Source organism: Ursus americanus, chromosome 7, assembly GCF_024610735.1.
Source record: "Ursus americanus isolate L20-20 chromosome 7, mUrsAme1.1.p, whole genome shotgun sequence".
Classification (NCBI taxonomy): Eukaryota; Metazoa; Chordata; class Mammalia; order Carnivora; family Ursidae; genus Ursus; species Ursus americanus.
Window position 1 is genome coordinate 48,680,080 of NC_142133.1, and position 27,057 is coordinate 48,707,136.

The window sequence follows — 27,057 nt, forward strand, 5'->3', positions numbered from 1 at the left end:
TTTAAGTCTGTCTCCAGCATATAAACATATTTGATATTTCCCATTTCGGCACATAAATGTTAATTTCATTCATAACAAACAATAAAATGATGATATGGGTAGCCCTTGACTTAGATCAGCTCACCTTTCAGCTACGTCTTCTGGGAGTTCTTTGCTCTGTTAGGAGATGATGCCAAGCAGTGCATACATACCACCCAATGAAGCTACTGTCTGCTGGCTTTCCCCCTCTCTGCCCATAGCTAACAATTGTCGAACAACCAAACAAAGATAACAGAAATGATCTATTTCTTTATTGCCAGGCCAATTGATTCATATTTTGAAAGCTTACTATGGACAGAGTACAATTATATAATTTCTAGCTGATTTGAATATGGCATTTATGTTCATTAAAAGAGAGGCATTAAGATTAAGGTTTTAGGCATGTAGCTACCTTGAGAAAAGCAGTTTCCCAAATGCCTTCACCAGTAACATCCCCTGCTGTGATTGTGAGAACTGTACAGCCTGCCCTTTCTGTGTGGAGATGACCTTATTGACTATCACCACAGCAATGCTACCAAGTTGTGTTTTCCAGTGCATTAAGGCCATTATTTGCTGGAATAAAAGATGTCCCAAAGCAATATTCAGAGACCTATTTGGCACTCAAGCTGGAATCGTCAAAAAAAAGAAACTTCTTTTCACCAGAGAGATACCTGCAGAAAATGGCTTTCAATAAAGCTAAAATGAATGCACCCTGGGGGAGCGCTGCTATGTACACTGCCATCCATATGATAAACTGCCTTTCTCCACTGGCGGGCCCGCCAGCCAGCCGGAGTCACCCGAGCTCTCATCTTCCAACCCAGGAACAGCAAGCAGTACAACTCTGCAAACACTGGCAAGACAAAGGCAAATAAGGGTGGAGTAAGCAAACAGAAAGTCACCTTTCCTCCTGGAGTAAACTGTTCCTCCTCTGATCACCTGAAGCTCACAGGGTCTGACCACAACACAGCACGGCTGGCTACATAAGTACCACCCCCCCCCCACCTACCGCCCCCCCCCCCCACCGCATGCCCCGCAGAGTACAAAATGAAAGTGCATGCTCCTTGTTCAAAGTGCAGGAAAAAGGCACCCTTAAAAGGTACTATAGAGGGGCACCTGGATGGCTTGGTCGGTTAAGGGGCTGACTCTTGATTTCCAGGTCATGATCTCAGGGTCCTGGGATCAAGTCCCCCCTCCAGCTCTGCACTCAGCGAGAAGTCTGCTTGAGGAATGTCTCTCCTTCTCCCTCTGCCCCTCCCTGGGTGGGGTGGGGGTGCTCTCTCTATCTGTCACTGAAATAAATCTTTAAAAAAGGGTACTATATACAGTTTTTCCTTTCTTTTCTGGTAGCTTTCATGACCTGTCATGGTGTTTTTGATTTGCCATTTAATGTAACTCTCCCTTGGTCAGGGGCTACTCACAGGATGAGTGCAGGTCCTCACAGGCACCCAGACTCTCTCCCTCCAGCCCTAGACCTTATAGCTGACAGTGGGCCGAGAAAGGATTGCAACCTCAGCACCGGGACTTGCTCAGTACCTGGACTGGAGGTGGGCAAGAGGCCTGTCGCCTGAGAGTCACCCTCCAAACAGTTGTGGCGCTGCCAGCCCTGGGTAAGGATGGCTGCTGCCAAGCCTTGCCTCAGAGCACCCCAGGTGAGCATGCCTGACCCCAATCCTCCCCGGGCCTGAGTCCAGAGCTCCAGTGGGTGCACAGGGCACAGCAGAACATGGATACCCCCACACCCCCTTCCTCATTGTGGAAACAGCTCTGTTGCCGCCCCCTTCACAGAGGGAAGGGCCGAGCTGGGGAGGGAGTGGGGGGTGGTGGGCGAGTGTGGGCAGGGCCGCAGGCACCAGGTGACAGAAAGCAGACTGCCAAGGAGATGGGGAGCTGGCTGCCAGGAGGTGGGGAGCTGACAGCAGGCAGACCGCGTGTGAGCTGAAGCCTCCAAGGTCTTGGCACATGCTTTGATGTTCATCAGATTTCACTTATAAAACACAAATTCAAAGGAAAAATTACTTAGAATTTTAAGATGACAACTGCAGAACATTAAACTCCCAAGTGTTCAGGGTCCTTCTGCACTTGGGGTCCAGTGCAACTGCTTTGTTCACACACCCATGAAGCCAATTGTGTGGGGCAGACTTATTGAATTCAATAAAGGTCCAGAAAATTCCACATTTTTATCACATTTGTGGCATTTCTCATAGGCTGCCTGTACATAGTTTTATTTCTGTACATAAACTGCTTCCCTTCCTGGATGCCATCTGCATGGCTTAGCTTACCAGCTCTTCTCTGGCACATTACAGCCCCTCTCTAAGGCTTATCTGTTAAATAGAAATAATAACAGTAATCTCATAAGATTGTTGTGAGTACTTAGTGAAGTCAAGTTTATACGGCACAAGGCCCAGTGACTGGCACATGTTTTATACAAATGGACATACACACATATATATATTTACTCACATATACTGATACCCATACATCTCTTCTGTAACAGTATCAGAATACCTCAAATGTACTTAATAAGTCTATTTTTTTGGATAAAAGTACACAGCATAGCATGTTCTTAAATGTCAGTCTGGCTAATGGATGCTTTTGGTGAAATGCAATGCAAATATAACTTTATTATTAGCACCACGCTCTAACCAGCTGAACTGTCAGCCTGACTACCTCTATTATTTAAAAGAGAAACCAGAAAGCATTTTTCAAAAATTCAAACCAGTTATGGTAGAATACTTTAGAAAGTAAGCTCAATTGAATTAAGGACATAGAGAAAATGAAGAAAGTTTTGAAAATCTTGATAAATACAATTTCAGAACGAAAAAAGGCCTTTATGAAAAGATGAAAGAAATTGGAATTGGTTATCATGGAGAAGAGAAGGATAAGAAAGAACTTTAAAAAAGCAATATTGCTTTCAATTAAAAGTGTTTATTTTGTTACTAAAGTGGTATGTGGTTATTAAAGAAAACTTAGGTGTATCTTAGCGAAAAGAAGAAAACTGAAAATATGCCCAATTCCACCACTCTCACACAACGAACAAGTTTATACTAATTGAATTTCCTACTGTGAAGATAGGTGGAATACCCTTGATAATACTGGACATTTTCATTTTAAAAAATATTTTCCAATTGTACACCTGAAATGGCATCTAATTTCTATTTTGACTTGATTACTTCTTTTGAATAATAAATTACTTCTTTCCTTACCTCTTTTTTTTTTTAAGATTTTATTTATTTATTTGACAGAGGTAGAGACAGCCAGCAAGAGAGGGAACACAAGCAGGGGGAGTGGGAGAAGAAGAAGCAGGCTCTTAGTGGAGGAACCTGATGTGGGGCTCGAACCCAGAACGCTGGGATCACGCTCTGAGCCGAAGGCAGATGCTTAACCACTGCACTACCCAGGCGCCCCTCTTTCCTTACCTCTTATATTTATTGTTCATATACATATTTTTTTCTTTTGTGAATTGCCTGTACCCTTCGACCATTTTTTTTTTAAAGATTTTATTTATTTATTTGACAGAGAGAGAGACAGCCAGCGAGAGAGGGAACACAAGCAGGGGGAGTGGGAGAGGAAGAAGCAGGCTCATAGCGGAGGAGCCTGATGTGGGGCTCGATCCCATAACGCCGGGATCACGCCCTGAGCGGAAGGCAGACGCTTAACCGCTGTGCCACCCAGGCGCCCCTTCCCTTCGACCATTTTTAATAGAATGTTTTTTTCTTTTAAAATTAAGAAATATTTAAAGTACGAATAAAAAGTACAGAAGATAATACAGCAGACACAGCATTTCAATGTGTTTTTCAGAAAGAAGGCCTGCTGAGGTGAGATAGGAACTCTATTAATATAATCTGCCACGTTGTTAGAAAAATAAGACAAATATTTGTCTTTTGTGCACACTGATGTGCAAGAGTTTTTAGTACTTTAAGCATGTTAACCTTTTTCTATGCCATAGAGCTTTTGTTTTAATATGTCAGATCAGTCCATTAAAGTGACTGATAAGAACAGAACAAAATGAAATTAGCTTAAATAAAAAACTTTTTTTTAGTTGGACATGAGAAAAATTTTTTTTTAATATTTTATTTATTTATTTGACAGAGAGAGAGAGAGACAGCCAGCGAGAGAGGGAACACAAGCATGGGGAGTTGGAGAGGAAGAAGCAGGCTCCCAGCGGAGGAGCCTGATGTGGGACTCGATCCCAGGACTCTGGGACCACGCCCTGAGGCGAAGGCAGACGCTTAACAACTGAGCCACCCAAGTGCCCCTGAGAAACAATTTCTTAACTGTGAAGAGAATAAATGCAAGAAAAGGAATTTGTCATTATGGAATCTCTGACCCTCCATTTCTCCTGTAGGACTTATATTACACTTAATTGACTAGGAAACAGAAGCTAGACCAAATGGTTGTACATGTTTTCTCCTAGATCTATTTATTTTCTTAGATTCTAAGAAGCACTTATTTCAGAATAGGTCTAGGTTACTTGGCCAATTTGATTTAAATTGTGTTCCTCACCATTATAAACAAACCAGCTGAATCTTTGCAGGACTTTTGAGTAAGGGCTACTAAGTCTACTATTGTTTGGTGGTTCTGCAAATGAATGTGAATTATATTAGGTAACAACTGGGACAAGTGTTCTATTTATAAAAAACCAGTGCTCGCTTAGACAGCACATATACTATTTATAAAAAAACAGCAAGCTTATGGCTGAGTATGGTAGTCATTAGGAATATACACAAATAGTCAACTCTCTCCTTCCAGGCACATGGTCAGAATACACTTTCCTGGCCCCTTGGAGTTAGGAGCGGACATATGACTTTCACTGGCCAGTGAAATGTGACAGGAAGTGACATATTCATTTCTGGGTCCAAGTTTTAAAAAAGGTTTTATATATAGTTTATTATATGTCAGGTATACTCAGTAAAGAAGTATTTTATATACAGATAAAGTTTATTCATATATATTTTTTACTGAAGTTTATATAGAGAGTCCATGATAAACTACATGTTTATTTTATTTTATTTTTTTTTATAATGATTTTTTATTATATTATGTTAGTCACCATACAGTACATCCCCGGTTTTCAATGTAAGGCTCGATGATTCATTAGTTGTGTATAACACCCAGTGCACCATGCAATATGTGCCCTCCTTACTACCCATCACCGGCCTATCCCATTCCCCCACCTCCCTCCCCTCTGTAGCCCTCAGTTTAAACTACATGTTTAAAGTACATAATTTTGGGGTGCCTTGGTGGCTCAGTCGCTTAAGCGTCTGCCTTTGGCTCAGATCATGATCCTAGGGTTCTTGTATCAGGCTCTCTGCTCAGCGGGGAGTCTGATTCTCCCTCTGCCTCTCCTCTGCTCATGCTCACTCTTTCTCTCACTTGCTCTCTCTCAAATAAATTAATAAAACCTTAAAAAATAAAGTACATAATTTTTACACATGTATATACCTGTGAAAATCATCACTACAATCAAGACAGTGAAGATATCGATCATCTCCAAAAGTTTCTGCTTGTACTTTTGTAATTCCTCCTTCCCCCACCTACTTGTCCCCTCTCTCCCAGCAGTCGCCAATCTCTTTTCTGTCACTATTGATTAGTTTTAAATTTTCTATAGTTTAATCATATAATATGTACATTTTTTTGGTTGGCTTCTTTCATTGTGCATGATGGTTTTAAGATTCATCCAGGCTGTTATACGTAGCAACAGTTCATTCTTTTTTAATGCTGAATAGTATTCCACTTTATGGCTATGTCATTGTTTACCTATTCACCTACTGATAAGCAGTTGAGCTGTTTTGAGATCTTGGCTATTACAAATAAAGCTTCTGTAAACATTTGTGTGTGAGTCTTTGTGTGGTCATAAATTTATTTTTCTCTTGAGTAAATGCCTGTGAATAGATTGGGCAGATCATATGGTCCATGTATGTTCAACTTCTTAAGAAACCGCCAAATTGTCTTCCAGAGTGGGTGTAACATTGACATTGTCACCAGAAGTGCACAAGAGTTTCAGCTCTTTCACATCCTCATCACACTTGGTATGGTAAGTTTTTTTAATTTTAGCCATTCTAATAGCTATGTAGTGTTATTCATTATGGGTTTTTCTTTTTTCTTTTTTTTTTTTTAAGATTTTTTATTTATTTATGTGACAGAGAGACAGCCAGCGAGAGAGGGAACACAAGCAGGGGGAGTGGGAGAGGAAGAAGCAGGCTCCTAGCCAAGGAGCCCGATGTGGGACTCGATCCCGGAACGCCAGGATCACGCCCTGAGCAGAAGGCAGACGCTTAACGACTGCGCTACCCAGACGCCCCTCATTATGGGTTTTTCTAATTGAGGTTTTAATTTGCATTTCCCTAATGACTAAAAACATTGAGCATCTTTTTCTTATGTTTATTTGCCATCTATGTATCTTAAATTGTCAGTTCAACTGTTTTACTCAATTTTTTTATTGGTTTGTTTATCTTATTGTTGAATTTTGAAAATATATACTCTGGAAACAAATCTTTTATCAGATGTAGGTTGTTTTGTTTAAAGATTTTATTTATTTATTTGTCAGAGAGAAAGAAAGTGCACAAGCAGGGGGAGCAGAAGGCAGAGGGAGAAGCAGGCTCCCCGCTGAGCAAGGAGCCCAATGTGGGACTGGCTCCCAGCACCCTGGGACCTGAGCCGAAGGCAGACACATAACCAACTGAGCCACCCAGGTGTCCCCAGATGTAGGTTCGGCAAAGATTTTTTTCCCAGTCTGTGTCTTGTCTTTTCATTATCATTAGAGTGTCTTTTAAAGAGTAGAAGTTATTAATTTAACCAAGTCCAATTAATCGCTTTGTTCTTTTATGAATTATGCTTTTGATGTTGTGTCTAAGAAATCCTTGCCTAACCCAAGGTCACAAAGATTTGCTCCTATTTTCTTCCACAAGTTTCACCGATTTATATTTTTACATTTAGGTCCATTTTGAGTTAAATCTTACATATGAAATGAGATAGAGATCTAAGTTCTTACTTTTCATATGTATATGCACTTGTTCCTGCACAAGTTGTTGAAAAGACTCTTCTTTCTCCACTGCATTATCATTGCACCTTTGTCAAAAATCAGTTATCCAGGTATATGTGTGAACTTATTTCTGGACTTTCCATATTGTTCCATTGATTTATTTTTCTAAATTTATGCTAATACTGCACTTACAAAAAGATTTTATTTACTTATTTGTCAGAGAGAGAGAGAGAGAGCATGCGTACACAAGCAGGAGGAGTGGCAGGTAGAGGGAGAAGCAGGCAGAGAGAGAAGCAGGCTCTCCCCTAAGCAAGGAGCCCAATGAGGGACTCAACCCCAGAACCCTGGGATCATGACCTCAGCCGAAGACAGATGCTTAACCAACTGAGCCACCCAGGTGTCCCTACTGCACTGTTTGTATTAGTGTAACTTTGTAATAATTCTTTTTTAAAGGATTTATTTATTTATTTTAGAGAGAGTGTGGGAGTGGGGGCAGGTGCAGAGGGAGAGAGAGAGAGAAGGAGACTCCCTGCTGAGCATGGAGCCCAATGTGGGGCTCAATCCCACGAACATGAGATCATGACCTAAGCCAAAATCAAGAGTTGGATACTCAACTGACTGAGCCACCCAGGTGCCCCCATAATAATTCTTGAAATCAGGTAGTGTTATACCTCCAAATATGTTTGTCTTTTTCAGAGTGGTTTGGCTATTCTAGATTCTTTGCATTTCCATAAGAATTTTAGAATCGGATGGTCAACTTCTAAAAAAAATCCAACTAGGAGTTTGATTGGCAGTGTATTGAATCTATAGATTCATTTGAAGACAGTTGACATCTTTATAATATTGAGTTTTCTGATCTATGAACAAGGTATACCCTTCCCTTTATTTAGGTTTTCTTTAATTTCTTTCAACCATTTTTTATAGTTTTAGTGTACAAGTCTTTCACTTCTTTGTTAAATTTATGTCTAAGTGGTACATATTTTTATGTTATTATATATGGTAATGTTTTTCTATTCAAAGTTTCTGATTATTTGCCACTAGTACAAAGAAATGGAATTGATTTTTTATTTTGATCTTGTAATTACTGATCTCAGTTATTAGTTCTTTTTTTAAAGATTTTTATTTATTTATTTGAAAGAGAGAGAGAAGGAGAGAAAGAGAGAGAAGGAGAGAGCATGAATGGGGGGATGGGCAGAGGGAGAGGGCAAAGCAGACTCCCCACCAAGCAGGGAGCCCAATATGGGGCTGGATCCCAGGACCCTGAGATCATGACCTGAGCCAAAGGCAGATGCTTAACCGACTAAGCCACCCAGGTACCCCTCAGTTATTAGTTCTAACAGCTTTTTAAAAAAGATTCCATCACATTTTCTACATAAATGATCATGTCACTTGCAAACAAAAACAGTTTGAGTTCTTCCTTTTCAATCTGAATGCCTTTTTTTTCTTTCCTGATTGCACTGGCTAGAACCACTAGTATAGTGTTGAATTAAAGTAATAATAGCAGACATTATTTCTGGTTCCTGATCTTACAGAGGAAGTATTTAAGTTTTAACCATCAAGTATGATGGTAGCTGTAGGTTTCTTTTGATGACCTTTATGACGTTGAAGAAACTCCCTTGCAATTTTAGTTTACTGAGAGTATTTATCAGGAATGAATGTTAGATTTTATTAAGTACTTTTTGACATTTATTTAGATAAGCACATGATTTTTAATTTGTGTGCTAAAGTATATTGATTGATTTTCAAATGTCAAACCAACCTTGCATTCTGGGGATAAACTTCATTTGGTCACCTGATATTTTATCTCTTTAATATAGTGTTAAAAATATATATGTATATGTATAGATCTTTATCTATATCTATAGTGTGGAATTCAATTTGCTATACATTTTATATGGAATTTTTGCTCATGAGGGATTTTGGTTTACGGTGTTTTTTTCTTGTAATGTCTTTGTCTTGTTACATTTTAAAGGTACTACCTTATCCTGGCTTCCTAGAATGAGTTGCGAACTATTCTCTTCTCTTTGCTATTTTTGGAAGAGTTTGTGTACATTGGTATTGTTGCTTCCTTTAATGTTTGATAGAATGTACTCATGAAGTCATCTCCACCTAGAGTTATTTTGGAGGAGGTTTTTAACCATCCCATTTTCCTAAATAGATATACAGAATATAGATATAGACATTTAACTCTTCTTGAGTGAGCTTTGGTAATTTTTATAATTCAAGGAAACTGTTTATTTTATCTAAGTTGTCATATTTATTGACATAAAGTTGTCTAAAATAATCCTTATTGTCCTTTTATATGTGTAGAATTTGAAGTGATGTCACCTATCTTGTTATTTGTCATTTATATATTTTCTTTTTTCTCTTATAAGTCTCACAGTGTTTTATCTTTATTGATTTTCTCAAAGAGGCAGCTTTTATTTCTATTGATTACTTTATTATTTTCTATTTTATTGATTTATATTTTGATATTTATTATTTTCTTTTCTTCTTTTTGCTTACTTTTGGTTTAATTTGCTGTGTGTGTGTGCATGCGTGTGTGTGTGTCTTAAGATTATTGATTTAAAACCTTTCTTCTATTCTAATACAGGTGTTTGATGCTGTAAATTTCTCCCTCAGAGCTACCTTAGTAGTATCCTACAAATTCTCACTTGCTGTGCTTTTGTTTTTATCAGTTCAAAATATGTTTTAATTACTCCTTTAATTCTTTCTTTCATCCATGTGTTGTTTAGAAGTGTGTTATTTAGTTTCCAAATATTTGGAGGTTTCTCTAAGAAAAATTTCTTTATTAATATCTAATAATTAATAATAATTATAATAATCTATAATAATTCTATTATAATCAAAGAACATAGCATGTAGGACTTGTGAGTTGTAATAGGAAAATTATAACTTAATATCAACCAAAGAGAAATTCTTATTTCTCAGGAAGCCCTCTCAGCGAACTAAAGGTGCTGTAATCATCTAGTTCCCAGTTTAATTCAAGTTGACAAACATTTGTTGAATACTGACTATATATGCTAAAGCTCTGGGTAGTGCAGGCTACAGAAATAAAGAAAGCAGAGCTCTTGAGCTCAAGGAACTTACAAGTTAGACATGAAATACTGATAGTAGGAAAGATATGGTAAAATCCCAAAGTGGATTAAACAAAGAACAGAGGGGATGCAAAGAAGAAAAGAATCAGGAAAGGTTTCGGGGCGCCTGGGTGGCACAGCGGTTAAGCGTCTGCCTTCGGCTCAGGGCGTGATCCCGGCATTATGGGATCGAGCCCCACATCAGGCTCCTCTGCTATGAGCCTGCTTCTTCCTCTCCCACTCCCCCTGCTTGTGTTCCCTCTCTCGCTGGCTGTCTCTATCTCTGTCGTATAAATAAATAAAATCTTTAAAAAAAAAAAAAAAAAAGAATCAGGAAAGGTTTCACATAGGAGGTGGCACTTAAGAAGGGACTTGACAAAAAGTGTTTAAGTTTGACAGATAGAGATGGTAGAGACAGACCTCCAGGCAGAGGAAATGGCATAAGCTCAAGACAGGAAGACATAGTGTATGCTCAAGAAACTTCACTTTGACTGGAGGTTAGGGGAGTGGTGGGAGGTTAGGCTGGAAGGATAGCTTGAGAATATTTTATTAGGATCCTAAAGTCTTTATACTTAGTTGAATAGGTATTTAGGTGCCACTAAGACTTTTTTTTTTTTTTTTTAGCAAAAGAGACCTTTTCCTCCACCCACCACATTTGCTCCATCAAATCCTGTTGGGGCTACATCTACCATAGAGCTCTGGAAAATGTTGAGTAGTTGGAATATATCACTGACTCCCTTACTTAAAACACTTCACTGGCTCCCCACTGCACTCAGAATAAAATCAAAACTTCTTTTCATCCCTGCATGTCTGCCTTCTGACTACCTAATCTCCTACTACTTTTTTGTTTTAACTCGATTTAGTCCATTCTATCTCCATTGGCTTCCTCAAACACAAGTAGGATGTCTCCCACCAGACCATTGCATTTTCTCTTCCTTCTGCCTTAAACACTCTTTCCCAGCTCTTTGCATGTGTGGTAGGCAGCCTCTGAGATGGCCCTGACCATTCCTTCCTCCTGGTATTCATACCTTTTTGTAATCCCCTCCCCTAGAGTATGGGTTGGATTTAGTGACTTGCTTTTGGCAAGTAGAATGCAGTAGAGGTTATGGGTTACAAAGAGAAGGTGGTTCCCGTTTGGGGTGGACTCTTTCTCATTCTGTCACTGGCTTGCTCTGAAGGAAGCCAGATGCCTATTGTGAGCTACCCTAAAGACAGACCCATGTGGCAAGCAACTGATATCTCAGGCCAATAGTCATCAAGGACCTAAGGCCTGCCAACAGCCATGTGGGTGAGGTTGTAAGCTGATCCATCGCCGGTAGAGTCTTGAGTTGACTGCACGCCTGGTTAATATCTGGATTTTAGTCTTGTGAGAGGCCAAGTCAGAGACACCCATCCAAGCCACACCTTGATCATCAACCCAAAGAAATCATGTGGTAATAAACGTTTATTGTTTAAAGCTGCTAAGTTTTGAGGTAGTTTGTTATGCAGCAATAGGTAACTAATACATATAGCTGGCTCAGTCTCATCCTTCATGATCAGCTCAAGTGTTACTTCCCTAGTGAGCCCTTTCCTAACCATCCTGGCTAAAGTAACTTTCTTCCTGCTCTGCCTCTTCCTCAAGTCACTTTCTAATATAGTGAACTATTTTCTTTCTGCCATGTGGCTCATTATCATCACTAATTTATTCATTTACTAACACATTATCTGACATCCCACAACTAGAATGTAAACTCTTAAAGGGTAGAGCTATTGCCTGACTTGTTCTCCGCTCTATCTCCAAAAGCTAGAATGATACCTGGTTCAAATACCTGTTGAATAAATGCTAGGGGTTAATAGCTCTATATTATTTACTGCAGAAATTTCCTGGTGCTTAACAGAGCCAAATCCTGTGAACTGAGCATAATCTGTGTTGATAAGAACTTTTAACAGCCAGCAAGGCCTGGGGCTGTTTTCAGGTTTTAGAACAAGATCTGCTTTTATTTTACAGATCAGGAAAGTAACTTGCCAGAAACCCAGAGGTAGTAAGAAGTAAAGCTGGGATTCAAACCATGATCTATCTGAGCTCAAATACAATACCCACTTCCACAGTGCCTTCTTTGGAAATGTCTCCCATAACTGATTTGCTCTTTACATTCACCTTTACTTTCCCACATCTTAGCATTTCTTCAAACTATTTCCTTGGAATATCTTCCTCTATTCTCTATTTGCCCAGTTCAGAACCATTTTTAAATTTTCAGCTCTTTTCCTCTCCATGAAGCTACTTCAAGTCCCCATCTTGCTGCTTCTTCTGCTACTAGAATCTCAGCTAATGGTATCACCCACTCAGAGATAGCCTTTCCTGAACTTGCTCCCAGGCCTGCTTCTTCCTCTACTGAGACTTGCTCAAGCCCCGTGCCATGCAAGCCACAAGCAGCTGATTCAGTCCATGCTGACAATCCCCTTTTCTCAACACCCATTCTAGGCTAAATCCATACCTCTAAACTATTTATCTATCCTTAAACATTTTGTTATACAATTGTGTATATATGGGATGCTCCTTGTCTCAACTTGCTGTGTGGGGAGAATTTCAAGGCAATTACAGGGAGGAGGAGCCCAGGGAAATGCCAGTGGTCTGGCTGAATTGAGGAGATGGAGCTAAGTTCATGAAGACCCAAATGGGCTAGAGTTTGTAGGATAGAGTATCAGAGAGGAGGAAGTTTCACAGAAAGACTACTCTGAGATTTTCAGAATAATCCCCTTGATTATTGATCAGCACATGTGTGTTAGGGAAGTACCCAAAGTCAGGTGAAGAACCACCCATAAAGATTACTGGTAACAGTGACTGGCATTTTCCACCAAGGACTTTCCTCTTTCCACCAGCCAGACTGAAAAATGTCATGATTTACAGGGCATTGGGTAGCATACAAAGAAGGATGTTACTTCAATAGGGGAATACTTAACTCCAAACTAAGCAGTGGTCTGGTCCCACCTGATAAATCATGAAAGTAAGACCCAAAAATATTAAATTGTTTTTGAGTAATGTAACTGCATCTCAGAATAAGACCTAAAATATTTGTAGGGATCAAAAATATTCACCTGCAAAAGGGACTGAGGAGGGGAAATGAGTAAGCAGAGCAAAGATTTTTAGGGCAGTGAAAATACTCTATATTATATGATGATGGATGTGCTTCATTATACTTCTATCCAAACCCATAAAATGTACACGAAAAGTGAATCTTAAGGTAAACTATGGACTTGGGGTGATTATGATGTGTCAATGTAGATCCATCCTTGGTAAATGTACCATTTTGGTGAGTGATGTTGAAAATGAAGGAATCTATGCCTGTGAGGGAACAGGGAGTATATGAGATCTTGGTACCTTCCAATTTTGTTGTAAACTTAAAACTGCTCTAAAAAGATAAAGTCTTAAGAAAAATCTATCTCGCAACAAGGTGAAATTTCCAATGTTTGTATTCCAATCAAATATTGCCAGACATGTAAAAAAGCAGGAAAATGTGTCCCATAATGAGGAGAAAAATCAATCAATCAAAAATGAACTGGAACTGACACAGCTGTTAGAACAAGCAATGAACTAAATTAAAAGTTATTATAACTGTATTCTACATGTTCAAAAAGTTAAGTAGAAACACGAAGATAGAAAACCATCCAAACTGAAATTAAAGAGATGAAAACTACGTCTAGGATGAAAAAATACTTGGATGTGATTAATGGCAGATTAGACATGACTGAAAAAAGACTAGCAAATGTGAAGACCTAGCACTAGACACTATTCAAATGAAATACACAGAGAAAAGTTGAATTTTAAAAAGAAAAAGCAGGGTTCCAGAGAAGGTGGCAGAGTAGGGAGCACCCTAAGCTCACCTCATTCCATGGATATAACTAGATAACACCCACATCAGTGTAAATAACCCAGAAAATGACCCGAAGACTGGCAGACAGACTCCACAGCTAAATGCAGAGAACTCACATTGAAGAGGGTAGGAAGGGCAGAGACGTAGTTGGGAAGATGAAGGGGAAGAAATATACACCCCAGGCATCCTGCATGGGAAATATGAACCCCCATAAGATTTGCTTTTGAAAACCAGAAGGGCCAAAATTTGCAAGTTCTTACTATTAGCAGGGCTTACCACCCAGAACTTTAAAAATCAACACAATGAACTCTGAGAGAGCTGGAGGCTGATAGGAAACTGAGTCCCTGCCCTTGAAGAGAGAGCACAACAAACAGCCCTGGGGAGATACAATGCAGGCAGCAGTTCAAAAAACTCCTGGGATGTATGGGGGGGGATTTGTTTACTAATCTCAGAGGTGTGCTAGAAGAGCAGGGATTGTTGGGAGACCTCTTCGGGAACAAAGGAGCTGGGGGCACGATTTCCCTCCCCCAACTCCCAGCCTGGACAAGTGGACACTTGCAAGAATAAGCCCAGGGACAACACTCTCCACCTAACTGCTAACATTGCTTGCTTTGCCCATGTGCTTCTGTGGATTTGCCAACTCCAACCTGGTGGCCTTGACAGGAGTTTTGGGCAGGCCAGCACAAACTTTGCTGGCACTGCTGGCCATGCCCATCATGTTCTCCTGTGGACCTGCCCTCTCCTATATGGACTAAGCCCATCCAAAATGGTGCCACAAGCCTGGCAGTGTGCAAGCAGCCCCAATGGCGCCAGCACCACTCCAAAGTGACTTCTATACCAGGCAGAGGGAAAGATAACCACACACCCCAGTCCCACTGAGGTCCCTGCAGTGGGCTGGGGGCAGATATCTGGTCTGACTGGAGGCCCTACTCACCAATGAAAGCTTATCAAGAGAAAGTGCCCTGGAGTTTGATGCTATTGCATCTCTGGCAAACATTTGATCTACTCAACTCAAACACAAGGCAGCCTCAGACTGGCCCACTAACAACAAAGTGACCAAATCCTGACCACAACAGGCAAAGAGAGCCATTGTAGATGACTGGGCTGAGCAAAAGCAGCAGCGCAGTCACAACAGTAGGGTGCACACAACACACATAGGAGATACCCCTGAAGTACCAGGTTCTAGGGAACAGGGGAAACTGCACTGCAGGGCACTACAAGATCTCTTCTTTGTAAAGCCACTAGTTTCAAGATCAGGATATGTAGCTGACTTTCCTAACATATAGAAACAGACACAGGGAGTTAGACAAAATGATGAGACAGAGGAATACGTCCCAAATGAAAGAACAGGAAAAAAATCACAGCAAGAAATCTAAACGAAATGGATATAAATAATATGCTTGATAGAAATTTTAAAGTAATGGTCGTAAAGATACTCATCGGACTTGAGAAAAGAGTGGAGGACTTCAGTGAGACCCTTAACAAAGAGATAGAACACATAAGAAAAAAAAAACAATCAGAGATGAAGAACTCAATAAATGAAATTAAAAATACACTAGATAGAACAAATAGTAGACCAGAGGAAGCAGAAGAATGGATCAACAGTCTGGAGGACAGAGTAATGGAAAGCAATTAAGCTGAATAGGAGAGAGAAAAAAATAGTAATAAAGAATGAAAAGAGACTTATAGAACTCAATGACACCAAGGAGCATAATAACATTTGCATTATCGGGATCCTAGAAGGAGAAGAGAGAGAAAAGGGGGCAGAAAACTTATTTGAAGAAATAATAGCTGAAAACTTCCCCAAACCAGGGAAGGAAACAGAATCTAGATCCAAGAGACACAGAGAGCCCCAAACAAAATCAATCCAAGGAGGTTCATGCCAAGACAAATAGTAATTTAAATGACAAAAAGTAGTGATAAGGAGAGAATTGTAAAAGTGTAAAAGAAAAGAAAAGTTACATACAAGGGAAACTCCATAAGGAAAGGGTGGAAAGGAAAGACCATAAGTGGGAGTAAGAAAAGTAGGAAGCACAAAAGCAATAAAAATAAGTAAATCTATAAAAATCAGTCAAGGGATTGACAAAATAAAAGGATGTAAAGTAGGACATCATATACCTAAAACATGTGTGTTTGTGTGTGGAGGGTGAGAAGTAAAGAGTGGAGTCAACTCAATATAGACTGCTATATGCAGAAGATGTTAAACACAAACTTAATGGTAACCACCAATAAAAAAGCAGTAATATATAGGCAAAAAATAAAGAGAAAGGAATTCAAGTATATCACTAAAGAAAGCCAGCAAACTGAGATAAGATAGCAAGGGAAGAAAGAAACAGAAAAACTAGGGGGAAAAAAAACACAAAACAATCAACAAAATGCCAATAAGTACATACCTATCAATAATGTAAGTGTAAATGGTCTGAACTCTCCAATCAAAAGACATGGAGAGACAGAATGGATGAAAAAGTAAGACTCATCTATATGCTGCCTTCAAGAGACTCATTTTAGGCCTAAAGATACATGCAGATTGAAAGTGAATGGATGGAAGAGCACTTATCATACAAATGAAATTGAAAAGTAAGCCAGGGTACCAGTACTTATATCAGACAAAATAAACTTTAAAACAAAGTCTGTAAGAAGAGACAAAGAACACTGTAAATCATAAAGGGAACAATCCAACAAAAAATATAACAATTGTAAATATTTATGCATCCAACATGTGAGCACCAAAGTACATAAAGCAGCTAAAAACAAACATTAAAGAACTAATTGATAGTAGTACTATAATAGTAGGGGACTTTAACAGCCCACATATATCGGTGGGTAGATCATCCAAACAGAAAATAAACAAGGAAACAGTGGCTTTGAGTGACACATGGGATCAAATGCATCTAACAGATATATTCAGAACGTTCTATCCTGAAACAACAGAATACACATTCTTTTCAAGTCCACATGGAACATTCTCCAGAATACATCACATATTAGGCCACAAAACAAGTTTCAACAAATTTAAAAAGATTGAAAACCTCACAGCTAACCTCACATTCAATGGGGAAAAACCAAGAGTGTTCCCCCTAAGATCAGGAACAAGACAAAGATGTCCATTTCCACCACTTTTATTCAACATAGTACTGGAAGTCCTAACCACAGCAATCAGACAACAAAAAGAAATAAAAGGCATTCAAATTGGTAAGGAAGAAGTAAAACTTTCACTATTTGCAGATGACATGAAAATACATACCAAAGTCTCTAAAGACTCCACCAAAAAACTATGAGAACTGATAAATGAATTCAACAAGGTTGCAGGCTACAATCAACATACAGAAATCTGTTGCATTGCTATACACTAATAATGAAGTAGCAGAAAAAGAAGTTAAGAAAATGATCCCATTTCCAATAGCACCAAAAATAATAAAATACCTAGGGACACACTTAACCAAGGAGATGAAAGACCTGTACTCCGAGACTATAAAACATTTATGAAAGAAATTGAAGACGATGTAAACAAATGGAAAGACATTCCATGCTCATGGATTGGAAGAAAAAATATTGTTAAAATGTCCATACTACCCAAAGCAATCTACAGATTTAATGCAATCCCTATCAAAACACTGACAGCATTTTTCACAGAACTAAAACAAATAATACTAAAATTTATATGGAATTACAAAAGACCCTGAATAGCCAAAGCAGAAATGAAAAAAAAAAAAAAAACAACCCAAAAACTGGAGGTATCAAAATCCCAGATTTCAAGATACACTATGAAGCTGTAGTAATCATAACAATTTGGCACTGGCACAGAAATAGCCGTATAGGTCAATAGAACAGAATAGAAAGCCCAGAAATAAACCCATGATTATTTAGTCAATTAATCTTTGACGAAGGAGGCAAGAAAAAGCAATGGGGGAAAAGATGTCTCTTCAACAAATGGTGTTGGGAAAACTGGACAGCTATATGCAAAAGAATGAAACTGTACCACTTTCTTACATCATACACAAAAACAAACTCAAAAAGGATTGAGGACCTAAATGTGAGACCTAAAACCATAAAAATGCTAGAAGAGAGCACAAGCAGTGCTCTTTCTTTGACATTGACCATAGCAACATTTTTCTAGATATGTTTTGAGGCTAGGGAAACAAAAGCAAAAATAAACTATTGGGATTACATAAAAATAAAAAGCTTCTGCACAGCAAAGGAAACAAAAGTAAAAGACAACCTATTGAGTGGGAGATAATATTTGCAAATGACATATCTGATAAAAGGTTAGTATCCAAAATACCTAAAGAAATTATGCAATTCAACACCAAAAAACCCCCAAATAAGCCAAATTTTAAAAAAGGCAGAAGACATGAACAGACATTTCTCCACAAAGATATACAGATAGCCAACAGACACATGAAAAGATGCTCAACATTACAAATTGTCAGAGAAATGTAAATCAAAAGGACAATGAGATAGAACTTCACACCTTTTCAGAATGGCTAAAATAAAAAACACAAGAAACAGTTGTTGGCAAGGATGTAGAGAGAAAGGAACCCTCATGCACTACTGGTGGAAATGCAAACTGGTGCATCCACTGTGGAAAATAGTACAGAGGTTCCTCAAAAAATTAAAACTAGAAAGACCACATAATCCAGTTATTCTACTACTGGGTATTTACCCTAAGAAAATGAAAACACTAATTCAAAAAGATACATGCACCACTATGTTTATTGCAGCATTATTTACAATAGCTAATATATGGAAGTAGCCCAAGTGTCCATCAATAGATGAATGGATAAAGAAGATGTGAGATATATATAATGGAATACTACTCAGCCATTAAAAAGAATGAAAATTTGCCATTTGCAACAGTATGGATGGATCTAGAGGGTGTAATGTTAAGTGAAATAAGTCTGGGGAAGACAAATACCATATGATGTCACTCACATGTGGAATTTAAGAAACAAAACAAACAATGAAAAAAAGAGACAATCCAAGAAACAGACTCTTAACTATAGAGAAGAAACTGATGGTTACCAGAGGGGAGGTGGGTGGAGGATTGGTAAAATAGGTGAAGGGGATTAAGAATACACTTACCACGATGAGCACTGAGTAAAGTATAGATTTGTTGAATCACTGCATTGTACACCTGAAACTAATACAGCATTGTATGTTAACTATACTGGAATTAAAATTTAAAAAGAAAAGAAAAAGGAAAGAGCATCAGTAAGCTGTGGGACAGCTTCAAACCTAATACATATGTCACTGGAGTCCTCAGATGAGGTGGAAGGGGAACTAGGGGAGCTCAAAAATATCTGAAGAAATAATGACCAATTTTCCCCCCAAATTTGATGAAAACCATAAGCCCACAGATCCAAGATACTCAATGGACCTCCAAAACAAGAAATATGAAGAAAACTATACCAGCACACCATAATCAAATTGCTCAGAAACAGTGATAAAGAGAAAATCTGAAAAGCAGCCAGAGGGAAAATTACATCACAGGGGAAAACATAAAAGGAAAATAGCAGTTTTCTTGTCAAAAATAAGATGAGACAATAACGAAAAATGTCTTTAAAGAACTGTAAAAACAAACATACAACAAACTGTCAGCTTAGAATTGTTTACCTAGTAAAAATGTCTTTCAAAAATGAGGACAGGGAGACAGAAAGTTGACAATAGGGTAGTAGTGCTTAGTAGGGTCTGGGAGGAAGGAGGAAGGAAGAATGGGGAGTGACTACTAATGGGTATGGATTTGGGGGTGGTGGTGATGAAATGTTCTGGAGTTAGATAGTGGTAATAATTTTGTGTACTTTGTCAATATATGACTTTGAAAAGCCACTGAATTTTATACCATACTGAATTTTATGGTATGTGAATTATATCTCACTTTTTTAAAAACTAAAAAAGGGAAGGAAAAAGGAAAAATCATAAAGACTTTTTCAGACATACCAGATGAAAGAATTTATCATGAGCCAATCTGCATTTTAAGAAATGTTAAAGAGGAGGAGGAGCTAAGATGACAGAGTAGTAGGAGGACCCTAAGCTTGCCTCATGACTTGAACACAGCTAGATAAATATCAGATCATTCTGAATACCCAAGAAATCAATCTGAAGACTGACAGAACAAACTGCACAACAAGAGGGAGGTAAGAGGTGGAAGGTAGAAGGTGCAGAGACATGGTTTGGGGGAGAAACAGGATTGTGGGCGCTATGGAGGGGAGGGAGTCCTGCTCGTGGCGGGGGCGGGGGAGAAACAGATGGAGGCAGAGAGAGAGAGGGAGAGGAATGCACAGGGGATCACCCAAAAAACACTTTCCCAAAGCCACTGACTGGGAAAACCAGAGGGGCTGATTTTTGCGAGTTTTATAAGCAGCAGGGCTCAAAGACTAGAGTTTTAGAAGTCCCTGGTGGCCAGTATGGAGCCCTGAGGGGACTTCTTTCTCCACAGGAGCAGCGCTCCTATGGAGAAGGAGGGCAGATGGTTCAATCCAATGATCCCCTGGGATGCACTGGAAGAGACAGTTTCCCCTTCTTGGAGTACATCTGGAAGAAGTGGCATTGCCTCTCCAGGAACAAAAGAGCTGGTGGGTGCCATTTCCCTCCCTGGCCCAAAGTGTAGGTGCAGAGATATCTGCTGAGGGCAGCTAACCTGGACACTGGCTCTTTGCTGTGCTTTACTCTAAATTCCACACCCCCGTGCTTTAGTGCAACTGCCCTTCTTGGACAAACCTACATCAGTTTCAGCATGGCAAGACCCACCCCCAGAGGACCAGGGTGGGTCCCTACCACATCAGGTCCCTAGTTTGGAGTTTTAAAACTCATCTGGCCTGCCTAGGATAGAGCCCAAGGCATCCTATGCTGCCAGACTGGCAGATGGCCTGGATACAGACAGGGTGAAGGCGGTGTTCTGAGGAACACCTGGGACACATGAGGAGAGACTGTTCACTCTTCTGAGAGGGTTTCCCAGACAGCAGCCAGTGCAAACTCCCCTCTCCAGGAATGAGGGAGCTGGTTGGTTCCAGTTCTCTCCCTCGCCCCTCAGCATAAACTAGCTTGAGTACATAGCACAGCGCCAACAGTGGTGGCCTAAACCGCTTACACCAAGACTGCCCCTTTGTGCTCCATGGTACTGCTTTTCTCTGGCAAGTGTGCCTGAGAACCAGTGCAGAAGGCCCCACCCCCAGAAGAGCAGCACAAACACCCACACACACCACATCCACTGACCATAGACTTCTGCAATGTTTCAGGTGCAGTGGAAATAGCATCAGGTCTCTCTTAACAAGCAGACCAGAGCACACCTAGTTAAAACTTTCAACATTATGGCCAAGGTCCAAACACTCCCCACTGCAGTCAAGTAGAAACTCTGCAGAGCACTGATCTGAGGGAAAGAGCAGCCAAAACACAGCAGTAGAGTGCATACAGCATACACCAGAGACACTTCCTGCAGTGCCAGGCCCTGGACAGTATACGACCTCTTCTTCATAAAACTATTATGCTCAGGAGCTGGAAACATAACAGGCTTTCCTAACACACAGAAGAAGACAGAGACCTAGACAAAATGCCAAGACAGAAGAATTCATCCCAAAAGAAAGAACAAGAAAAGGTCACACAGCCAGATATCTAATTGAAACAGATATGATATGTAATATTATACATATAATGTGTAATATGCCTGATCCAGAATTTAAAGCAACAATCATAAGGATACTAGCTGGCCTTGAGAAAAACACAGAAGACACTAGGGAGTCTCTTACCACAGAGATAAAATACCTAAGAACTAGGCAGGCTGAAATGAAAAATACAATAACCAAGATTTGAAACCAACTGGATGTAATGACCACAAAGATGGAAGAAACAGAGGAATGAATAAGTGATACAGAAGATAAAATTATGGAAAATAATGAAGCTGAAAAGAAGAGGGAAAGAAAAATATTAGATCACAAATGTAGACTTAGGGAACTTAGTGACTCCATAAAGCATAATAACATTTGTGTCTTAGGAGTTCCAGAAGAAGAAAAGAGGGGAAAGGGGGCAGAAGGTTTATCTGAGGAAATTACAGCTGAAAACTTACCTAATCTGGCAAGGGAAACAGACATCCAAATCCAGGAGGCACAGAGTATGTCCATCAAAATCAACAAAAGCAGGCCAACACTCAGACATATTGTAGTTAAATTTCCAAAATATAGAGATATAGAAAAAATCCTAAAAGCAGCAAGACAAAAGAAGTCCCTAGCTTACAAGGGAAGACAAATAAGGTTGGCAGTAGATCTCTCCACAGAAACTTGGTAGGCCAGAAGAAAGTCGCATGATATATTCAATGTGTTGAATGAGAAAAATATGCAGCCAAGAATACTCTATACAGCAAGGCTGTCATTCAGAATAGAAGGAGAGATAAAGAGTTTCCCAGACAAACAAAACCTAAAGGAGTTCATGATGACTAAACCAGCCTAGCAGGAAATATTAAAGTGGACTCTTTGAGTGGGAAAGACCAAAAGCGACAAAGACTGGAAAGGAACAGGGAAAATCCCTAGAAACAATGACAAAAGAAATGGCACTAAATTAATATCTATCAATAATTACTCTGAATGTAAATGGACTAAATGCACCAAACAAAAGACATATGGTGTCAGAACGGATAAAAACAAAACAAAGCAAAAGAAAACAAGATCCATCTATATGCTGCATACAAGAAATTCATTTTAGACCTAAAGACAACTGCAGATTGAAAGTGAGGGGATGGAGAACTGTTTATCATGCAAATGGACATCAAAAGAAAGCCAGAGTAGCCATACTTATATCAGACAAACTAGATTTTATTTTTATTTTTATTTTTAAAAGATTTTATTTATTTATTTGACAGAGAGAAAGACAGCCAGCAAGAGAGGGAACACAAGCAGGGGGAGAGGGAGAGGAAGAAGCAGGCTCCCAGCAGAGGAGCCTGATGCGGGGCTCGATCCCAGGGATCTGGGATCACGCCCTGAGCCAAAGGCAGACACTTAATGACTGAGCCACCCAGGGACCCCGACAAACAAGATTTTAAACCAAAGACTATAGCAAGAGATGAAGAAGGGCACTATATCATACATAATAAATGGGTCTATCCAACAAGAAGATCTAACAATTGTAAATATTTATGCCCCCAACTTGGGAGCACCCAAATATATAAAACAATTAGTAACAAACATAAAAGAACTCATTGATAATAATACAATAATAGTAAGGGACTTTAACACCCCACTTACAGCAATGGACAGATCATTGAAGCAGAAAATCAACAAGGAAACAATGACTTTCAATGACACACTGGACCAGATGGACTTAATAGATATATTCAGAACATTTCATCCTAAAGTGGCAGAATACATATTCTTTTTGAGTGCACATAGGGCATTCTTCAGAACAGAACACATAGTAGGTCACAAATCAGGCCTCAACAAGTACAAAAAGATTGAGATTCGACCATGCAGTTTTTCAGACCACAATGCTATGAAATTTGAAGTCCATGACAAGAAAACATTTGGAAAGACCACAAATACATGGAGGTTAAAAAACATCCTACTGGGATGCCTGGTTGTCTCAGTTAGTTAAGCAACTGCCTTTGGCTCAGGTCATGATCCTGGAGTCCCAGGATAGAGTCCCACATTGGGCTCCCTGGTCAGTGGGGAGCCTGCTTCTCCCTCTGACCCTCCCCTCTGTTGTGCTCTCTCTCATTCTCAAATAAATAAATAAACAAAATCTTGAAAAAAAAAAAAAGAACATCCTACTAAAGAATGAATGGGTCAACCTGGAAATTAAAGAAGAAATTTTTAAAAATCCATGGACACAAATGAAAATGAAAAACGACTGTCCAAAACCTTTCAGATGCAGCAAAGGCAGTTCTAAGAGGGAGGTATATGGCAATACAGGCCTACTTCAAGAGGCAAGAAAGATCTCAAATACTATGCAACCTAACCTTACACCTAAAGGGAGCTAGAAAAAGAACAACAAATGAAGCCTAAAGCCAGCAGAAGAAGGGAAATAATAAAGATTAGAGCAGAAAGAAATGATACAGAAACTAAAAACAAAACAAAACAAAAAACAAAAAAGAAACACCTAGTAGAACTGATCAATGAAACCAGGAAGCTGGTTCTTTGAAAAAATTAATAAAATTGATAAACCCCTAGCCAGACTTATCAAAAAGAAAAGAGGAAGGACCCAAATAAATAAAATTACAAATGAGAGAGGAGAGATTACAAGCAACACCACAGAAATACAAACAATTATAAGAGAATATTATGAAAAATTATATGCTAACGAATTGGGCAATCTGGAAGAAATGGATAAATTCCTAGAAACATATAAACTACCAAAACTGAAACAAGAAGAAATAGAAAAGTTGAATAGACTGATAACCAGCAAAGAAGTTTAATCAGTAATCAAAAATCTCCCAACAAACAGAAGTCCAGGGCCAAATGGCTTCACAGTGGACTTGTACCAAACATTTAAAGAAGGGTTAATACCTATTCCTCTCAAACTGTTCCAAAAAACAGAAATGGAAGGAAAACTTCCAAACTCATTCTACAAAGCCAGCATTACCTTGATTCCAAAACCAGACAAAGACCCCACTAAAAAAGAGAATTACAGGCCAATATTCTTGATGAACATGGATGCAAAAATTCTCAACAAAATACTAGTGAATCGAATCCAACAGTACGTTAAAAAAAATTATTCTCCACAATCAAGTGAGATTTATTCCTGGGTTACAAGGGTAGCTCAATACTTGCAAATCAATCAACATTCTACATCACATTAATAAAAGAAAGGCTAAGAACCATATGATCCTCTCAATAGGTCTAGAAAAAGCACTTGACAAAGTATAGCATCCATTCTTAATAAAAACCCTAGGGGCGCCTGGGTGGCTCAGTTGGTTAAGTGTCTGCCTTTGGCTCAGGTCATGAACCCGGGGTCCTGAGATTGAGTCCCACATTGGTCTCCCTGCTCAGCAGGAGTCTGCTTCTCCCTCTCCCTTTGCTCCTCTCCCAGCTCATGCTCTCTCTTTCTCTCTCACTCACTCTCAAATAAATAACATCTTAAAAAAAAAAAAAAAGCCCTTAACAAAGTAGGGATAGAGAGTACATACCTCAAATCATAAAGGCTATATAGGGAAGACCCACAGCTAATATCATCCTCAATGGGGAAGAACTGAGAGCTTTTCCTCTATGGTCAAGAACAAGACAGGGATGTCTATTGTCACCATTGTTATTTAACATAGTACTGGAAGTTCTAGCTTCAGCAATCAGACAACAGAAAGAAATAAAATGCATCCAAACTGGCAAGGAAGAAGTCAAACTTTCACTACTTGTGGATGACATGATACTGTATGTAGAAAACCTGAAAGACTCCACCAAAAAATTGCTAGAACTGATGCACAAATTCAGTAATGGTGCAGGATAAAAAAAAAAATGAATGTATAGAAATCTGTTGCATTTCTATATACCAATAATGAAGCAACAGAAAGAAACCAAGGAATTGATCCCATTCACAACCACACCAAAAACCATTGTAAGATACCTAGAAATAAACCTAACCAAAGAGGAAAAAGATCTGTACTCTGAAAACTAAAGAACGCTTATGAAAGAAATGGAAGAGGACACAAAGAAATGGAAAAATATCCCATGCTCATGGATTGGAAGAAAAAATATTGCTAAAATGTTTATAAGAACATATAAAAAAAGTTTTAAAGATTTATTTAGTTATTATTTTTGAGAGCAAGAGAGAGAGAGACTGAGCAGGGGGAGGGGCAGAGGGAAAGGAAGAGGGAGAATCCCAAGCAGACTCCCTGCTAAGTGCGGAGCCCGACACAGGGCTCGATCCCATGACCCTAAGAACATGATTGGAGTCAAAATCAAGAGGAATGAGCCACCTAGGTGCCCCCTGAAACTAAAACACTTTTAGAAGAAAACATAAGAGATGATGTTTGTGGCAGTGGTTATTAGATAAAGATTTCTTAGATATGCTACCAAAAGTATAATTCATTAAAAAATTAATAGATTTGATTTAATCAAAATTAAACATTTCTATTCTTCAAAAGACACTGTTAAGAGAATAAAAGGAGTATCCACAGGCAAAGCAAATACTTTCAAATCATATATCTGATAGAAGTCTTAGATCCAGAATATAAAAATTTTAAAAACTCAATTATAAGCAAACCAATAACCCATGATAAATTGGCAAAAGATTTGACTAGACACTTATTTAAAGAAGATATATAGCTGGCAAATAAACATATAAAAAGGTGCTCAACATCATTAGCTACTAGGAAAATATAAATTAAAACCAATGAGATATTACTACACACATTAGAATGGCTAAAATCACTATTCCAAGAGTTGATGACAATATAAAGGAATTAGAACTCACACATTGTTGATGAGGATATAAAGTGGTATGTCAACTTTGGAAAAAGCATCTGGCAGATTATTTGTAAAAGTTAAACATATACCAACCATATGAACCAGCCATACCACTCATTTATTTTCCCAAGAGAAAAGAAGACATAACCATACAAAGCCTTGGAAATGAATGTGTATAGTAGCTTTATTTGTGATAGTCATGTATTCACTTATAGAAAGCTCACTACCATCCTATGAAAAGATACTCTCATCATCCCCATTTTCCAGGATATTGTTAGAAAACGGGGAAGAGAAATCCTGGGTTATCCATTTATCCTTGTCTACCACAAGGGCTAATAATTACAAATTATACACATATATATTGTTATATATATTATATATGGTAATAAAAGCACCTGCTTTAAAGTAGGTTGGTAAGTCAACTTAAATAATATAAATAATGTACATAGTGTGGTGCCTATTGTGTTGTATGTACTCAATAATGTGATTGATAATGATAATAATTTTATAGTAGGGTAATGATAATCCAAACACCATGTAGACAGAGCTATAATTGAGAGAATCTAAGATGTGTGGGATGTTTTGTCAATTTTGCCATGTGTCTTAGAGAAGTTAAATATAGAAAGATCTTTTTTTTAAGGAAACAGTATCAAATTTTGATAAAATACTAGTTAATTCTGGAGACAGTGAATGAGGTTTGAAGCCTTCGTTCCTTTAGCCAACAGGCAAATCTGTTGAAATTTGGGCCA

General features: G+C 38.8%; 1 long non-coding RNA gene across 1 annotated transcript in view; it reads right to left on the minus strand.

The window, feature by feature from the left end:
- Nucleotides 1-275: 275 nt before the first annotated feature.
- Nucleotides 276-27,057, minus strand: part of LOC123799709 (uncharacterized) — a 62,860-nt gene continuing 36,078 nt past the window's right edge. The window contains exon 4 of the long non-coding RNA XR_015725238.1: nucleotides 276-868. This is a non-coding gene — a long non-coding RNA (uncharacterized LOC123799709). The remainder of the gene's footprint in view (nucleotides 869-27,057) is intronic.